Below are 6,000 nucleotides of genomic sequence, written 5' to 3' on the forward strand. Positions count from 1 at the left end.
GAAATGATTGGGGCCTGATCTCAGGTAAAAATTAAGTAGAGAAGGGGTAGATTCACAAACTCAAGTAAGCAAAACTATCTGTAGAGCTGGCTGGATTTGTAGTAGGGAGTAAACTATGTTTCTAGTTATAGGAGCTGCGTGGATGATGTTTCTGTATCCATAAGGAACCCAGCAAGTTGAGGATTTTAGGGTTGGGGATGGGGAGTTTAGAACTCTTAATGTGAGGTGCCCATGAGTAATCCAAAGATGTGGGTGTGAGTGGCATGGCTGGGGTGGTGGTGAGCTTTATTGCCAGCCCCTTTACTGCTATGACCTTTCAGAGAGAGATGGGCCCTCTCTCCGCCCCGCCGACCCCTTCCTGGATTTGCGCATCAGGTAAACCAGTGCAGGAAATTGACAATGTTTGTTCCTTCCCACCCTAGAACTTCCGGAATTCTTCTTGCAGACCATTTGCTGACCAAGGCTGAAGCTCTTCACTGCTTACCAGACAAAGGGCAGGCTCTGTCTTAGTTAGGGTTTCTATTGCTGTGAAGAGACACTATGACTATGGCAACTCTTATAAAACATTTAATTGGGGCTGGCTTACAGTATCAGAGGTTTAGTCCAATATCTTCATTGCAGCATGCTGGCAGACATGGTGCTGGAAAAGGAGCTGAGAGTTCTACAACCTGACCCACAGGAGCAGAAAAGCAACTGTGTGCCACACTGGGAATAGCTTGAGCATAGGAGACCTCAAAGCCACCCTACAGTGACGCACTTCCTTTAACAAGGCCACACCCACTCCAACAAAGCCACACCTCCTGATAGTGCCACTCCCTCTGGGGGGCATTTTCTTTCAAACCACCACAGGCTCTCATTTCCCTGCTGGAGCCATTCTTATTCTTCACCCAAGAGTGGCTTCTGCTCCTTGCAGTCTCACCTTCCTGTCACCCCTAGTGCTCAGAGTGATTTCTGCTCTTCCAGAGAACCCAGGTTCAGTTCCAAGCACCCACACCAAGTGGCACGTGAGCACCTATAACTCCACTTCCGGGGAATCTGATGTCATCTCTGGACTACTCAGGCAACTGTACACACATGGTGTGCATAAACTCATGCAGGCATATACACGGTGTGCATACCCTAATGCAGGCACAAATGTTTTAAAAACCGGCTTTCATTCTCCATCACTGCTTTCTTACCTTGTCTTGGCTTGTGGGAGCGAAGCCACGGAAATGCTGGAGGATTTTCTGAAGGTGCCCTGTGTTTTGTTCCTTGTTGCAGATGGTGGAATAAGAATGGACAGGAGCAACGATAGCCTCAGTTGTGGGGTGATGTGAATTTTTCTCTTCTGCCATCCTGCCGACCATTCACTAAACTCTACCCGTTAGAGCTGAGCCCTTGGCAGGCAGTGTGACTTAGACATGTACAGGCTTCCTAGGACAGTAATTGGAAGCAAATACTGATACTTTCTTACCAAATCATCTTCAGCAATTCTCTGGAACTAAGAGCCTTCTTTATAGCAGAGGGCAAATGGAATTGAACCAGAGCAGAGTAAAGCAATGGAATTCTGGCTCCAAGGCAAGCCTTTCCAGAAGATCAGCATAAATAAGTTCATTATGGATGAGTGTTGGCTGATTCAGGGGTAAAATCCCAAGTCTGGGATCCTCCTTGCAAGCCACCCTACTGGTTCTCAAATCACTGTGATCTCCAGGAGCCTCTCGGGCAAAGTGCTGGTTCTGTGATCCCTGGGGAACCTGCTTTGTGATTCAGCAGAATGGTGCCTACTTTCAGATGGAAGAGTAAGTGCATGTAATGTCAGAAACACAGACATGTTTGTGTCTTTCCACATGTCAGGACTTGTAAACTAGCAAAATCACAAGCTATGTTAGCTTGATTGTGATTTGCCGAACAATGCTAATTTTGCTTGATAACTGGCCATTGTAAGTCAATAAGTCATTGTAAGTGTGTGTGTGTGTGTGTGTGTGTGTGTATGTGCATATGTGTGTATGTGTGTGTACGTGTGTGTATGTGTGTGTTTATGTGTATGTATGTGTGTGTATATGTGTGTGTATGTGTGTGTATATGTGTGTGTATGTGTGTGTATGTATATGTATATGTGTGTGTATGTGTGTATGTGTGTGTATGTGTGTGTACGTGTGTACGTGTGTGTGTGCATATGTGTGTGTGTGTATGTGTGTATGTATGTGTGTGTGTGTGTGTGTGTGTGTGTGTGCATATATGAGCATATGCATAAGAAGGCCAGGGGTTAACACTGGAGAGTCTTTATTAATAGCTTCTTCATTTTATTTATTTTTAAAATTTTATTTTTTTATTTATTTTTATGTATATGGGTGTTTTGTTATGTGTTCAGTACCCATAGAGGCCAGAAGAGGGCCTTGGGTCCCTTGGAACTGGAGTTAATGATTGTGGGCCACCATGTGGAAGCTGGAAATCAAACCAGGTCCTCTGAAGAGCAGCCACTGCTCTTAACAGCAGTCCATCTCTCCAGCCTCCACTTTATGTTTTGAGACAGGGTCTTTCCCTGAACCTGGAGCCTGCTGATTGTCTAGACTAGCTGGCAAGCTCTAAAGGCCACCCGTCACTGCTGCTTCATGTCTAGGGTTTCAGGACACACTACCATGCCAGCGGTTGTGGCTCTAGAGATCCTGACTCAGGTTCCCATGTTTGCACAGCAGTAAAAAGTACTTTACCCACCAAATTATTTTGCCAGCCCCCAGTGACTGGCTCTCTTAGTTTAATCTTAATTACTAATATTAAGTCTCAGATCACATTCTGCATTTTAGATAATCATCCACAGAATGTCTATGAAAGGGTTAAAGAGGCCTCTGAGTTCAGAGACACTGTCCTGAAGTTGGAGGCAGTGAGCTGATAGCTGTAAGGAAAGGTCTGCAGGGACCCAGAAGAGAAGCATTACAAGTGCAGACACAGAGGTGTACAATTCAGGTCCATTTCAGGCCATTTGAGGGTTGATTTGCTGGCTGAATGTCTTTGGCAGGAGGAATTTCTCTGGAGCCCAAGGCAGGAGTCCTGCATTGTACAGTTTTCTTGGATGAGGCTTGTGCTGAGTGACAGGGTGGCTAATCAATGTTCTTGCTTCATTTCCATCTTACAGTGTGCCTTCTCTTATAGTCCCAGGTGAGGGAATTACATCTGGTGTGATCTATGAGCTTGCATGTCTGGGGTTTCTAATATGGTTTGATACGTTTTCAGGCATCATTATTTATTAGCATCAACAAATTGTCAGCTTGTGCCTCCCAGTATGTTGGCAGGTGGCTGTTGCTTCCCTGTGTAAACAAGACCTGGAGTCATTTCTAGTCATGTACATCAAAATGAGGTAACTCAGGACAAGGCTGTTGCCTTATTTGTTCACAACTAGGTAAAACTGGAAAACTGTTACTTCATGCAACATATCGTAGCCCAGCACAGACTCAGCCTGCTCGCTTGAATCTGTATTCATCCTTTTCTCCATTGTTAAATACCTTTAGAATGATAGAAAACAGTACTGAATGGCTTGGTTCACTGAGGCATTACCATCTAGGATGACAAGTTCTGGACTCCAGCCCCCAGTGAGCAGACTTGAAGGAACTCTATAAGAAGTCATGTGGAGTATGAGGTATTATGGACTAGTGCCTCTCCTGTAGTTGGGATGACAAGTTCTGGACTCCAGCCCCCAGTGAGCATACTTAAAGAAACTCTGTAAGAAGTCACTTGGAGAATGAGGTGTTATAGACCAGCGCCTCTACTGTGAGGATGGTATAGGTTGGTTCTCACTGTCAGAGTTAGGATACCAAATGGCAACAGTGTGGATAGAAGGCATTGGGGATAGATCTCATTTGTTGGCACCATCTGGTCAACCTCCACTGAAACATTATCAGCTCTGGGCACCATTCATTCATTCAGTTCCTTCAAGACAAGTTAACTAAGCAGCAGTAACATGTTAAGATCTGTTCTGGGGATGGGATACAATGTTGAACAGAGTTACCATGGCTAATCCTGGTTGTCAACTCAACTGCATTTGGAATCAACTAAAACACAAGCCCCTGTACACTCACTCCTGTGAGGGATTTTCTTGCTAGATTACTTGAATCAGAAAGACCTATCTGGAATGTGGGTGGTACCTTCTGGTGGCAGCCCAGATAAGAGCTCCTGGAAAATGGAAATTTTGCTTTTTGCCTGCTTACTCTCACCTTCACCAGCAAAGTCATCTATCCTGTTGCTGGGGAATTTCTTCATCAACGTCAGAAGCAACTTCTTTGGGATTCCCGCAAAGACAGAATAGCAGCAACTCTCTAGGAATCCTCTAGACCTACTGAGCTGTCTAGCCTTGTGGAGAGTGTAACTATTGGATTCTTGCCTCTCTAGACAACCATTGTTGGACTAGCTGGACCATATCCTGTAAGCCAATCTAATAAATCACACACACACACACACACACACACACACACACACACACACACACACACACACACCTGCTATCCTGGAGCTTGCATGCTAATAAGAGAAACTGCTCCCAGGAGATTTAGGAGGAGTTTTGCCTTTGTCATGAGCAAAAGTTTTCTCTGGGTTTTATATCTGAGTCCTGAAGATTTTCAGTGCAACCTTCAAAGACAGTTCAGTTCCAGTGGACTCTTTCCCACCACCCCTCAACCCCAGGATAGCAATGGGGAGCTGAGCATGGATCCTGAAAGGATACAAGTGTATGCATGTCACTGGTTACTTGCTAAAGCTGCCACTTTTGGAGATTGGGCTCCTGTGAAGAATGTGAATCTCCATTCTATTTTTCAGCTGCAAATTGGTCTCCATCCCTGGCTCTACCAATGACCTGATCCTAACCTGGCCTGACCCATAACCTTGACTGACACACCCTTTGTGATACTCCTTTTTTATTCCATCCTTTCCATGATGCATACTTTGGATAGCAGGGTCCTGGATGAAGAGGTAAGGTTTAGTGCCACCTTCTTCCATGTTGAGGACAGTGGACTGTAGTGCTCTGGGCTGGTTGCCTCTCAGATGGTGGGCTGGAAGAAAAATATTGTTTCTGTGGGAGAGGAGATCCTGAGTTGGTTCTTTATTTCTAGTTATATCAATAGGAGCTGGAGGAGACTTGACTCCAGTAATAATTTGGTTATTTGTGATAATATTTGACTAAATTCAATGGAGTTGGAAATAAATGGCTTTATCTCCATTATAGCAGAAATGGTAGAGGGGGCAGGAGATTGATGCTCACAGCCTGGCAAGCAGTCCACTGTTCTGGGGACCTTTAGGGGCTTTGCTTTGCAGCTGTATGTGTGTTTTCCTCTGCTCTTAAGATACATTGTTTGTTTCCTTTTACTTCCTTCTGGGGAGCAAGTAGGCTGAGAAGCAGGATAAGGGATAAAGTTGGAAGATTCAGTAGAGTCTCAAGGGACAGGAAGTAACATCTGGAATAGGTAACCCCTCAATTTCATGGCCTTAGTGCAACAGGACTCTCATTTAGTCAAAGTCTGGTGGGACTGGGCCCAGCTGAACAGTTGTTGGCAAAGTTCTTACCTGGTTGAGACCCCAGGATCCATTGCTTCTAATGTGTGACTCTATTATTTGCTAGAGACACAGAATTCTCTGGAACCCTGGAGGCCTCATATAGATTGACTGCATTGGTGTCCAAAGACAGAGTATGGAAAATGACATGAATGCTTTTGGAGCCAAGGACATTGGTTTAAGTCCCTCAGTTCCACGTCTCCACACACATTTGAGGAAGAAAAGTGATTTATCTGAATGCCCAGGAATAGAGAATGGGTTTGGTAACAATCTAGCCTATCCACGCTGCAGGAGCTGCAGGCAGAGGGTCCCATTGTGAAAAAAGCAATTATATTGGCTGCTTTGATCACCATTGTACATTCTACCTAGGCCAAGGGATACTTTTGTGACTTTACATGAGGCCATTCCTACCTAGGCCAAGGGATGCTTTTGTGACTTTACATGAGGAATAGGCTCCATGCACATATATCCAGCATGACTTGC

The sequence above is a fragment of the Peromyscus maniculatus genome, chromosome 4, assembly GCF_049852395.1.
Source record: "Peromyscus maniculatus bairdii isolate BWxNUB_F1_BW_parent chromosome 4, HU_Pman_BW_mat_3.1, whole genome shotgun sequence".
NCBI lineage: Eukaryota > Metazoa > Chordata > Mammalia > Rodentia > Cricetidae > Peromyscus > Peromyscus maniculatus.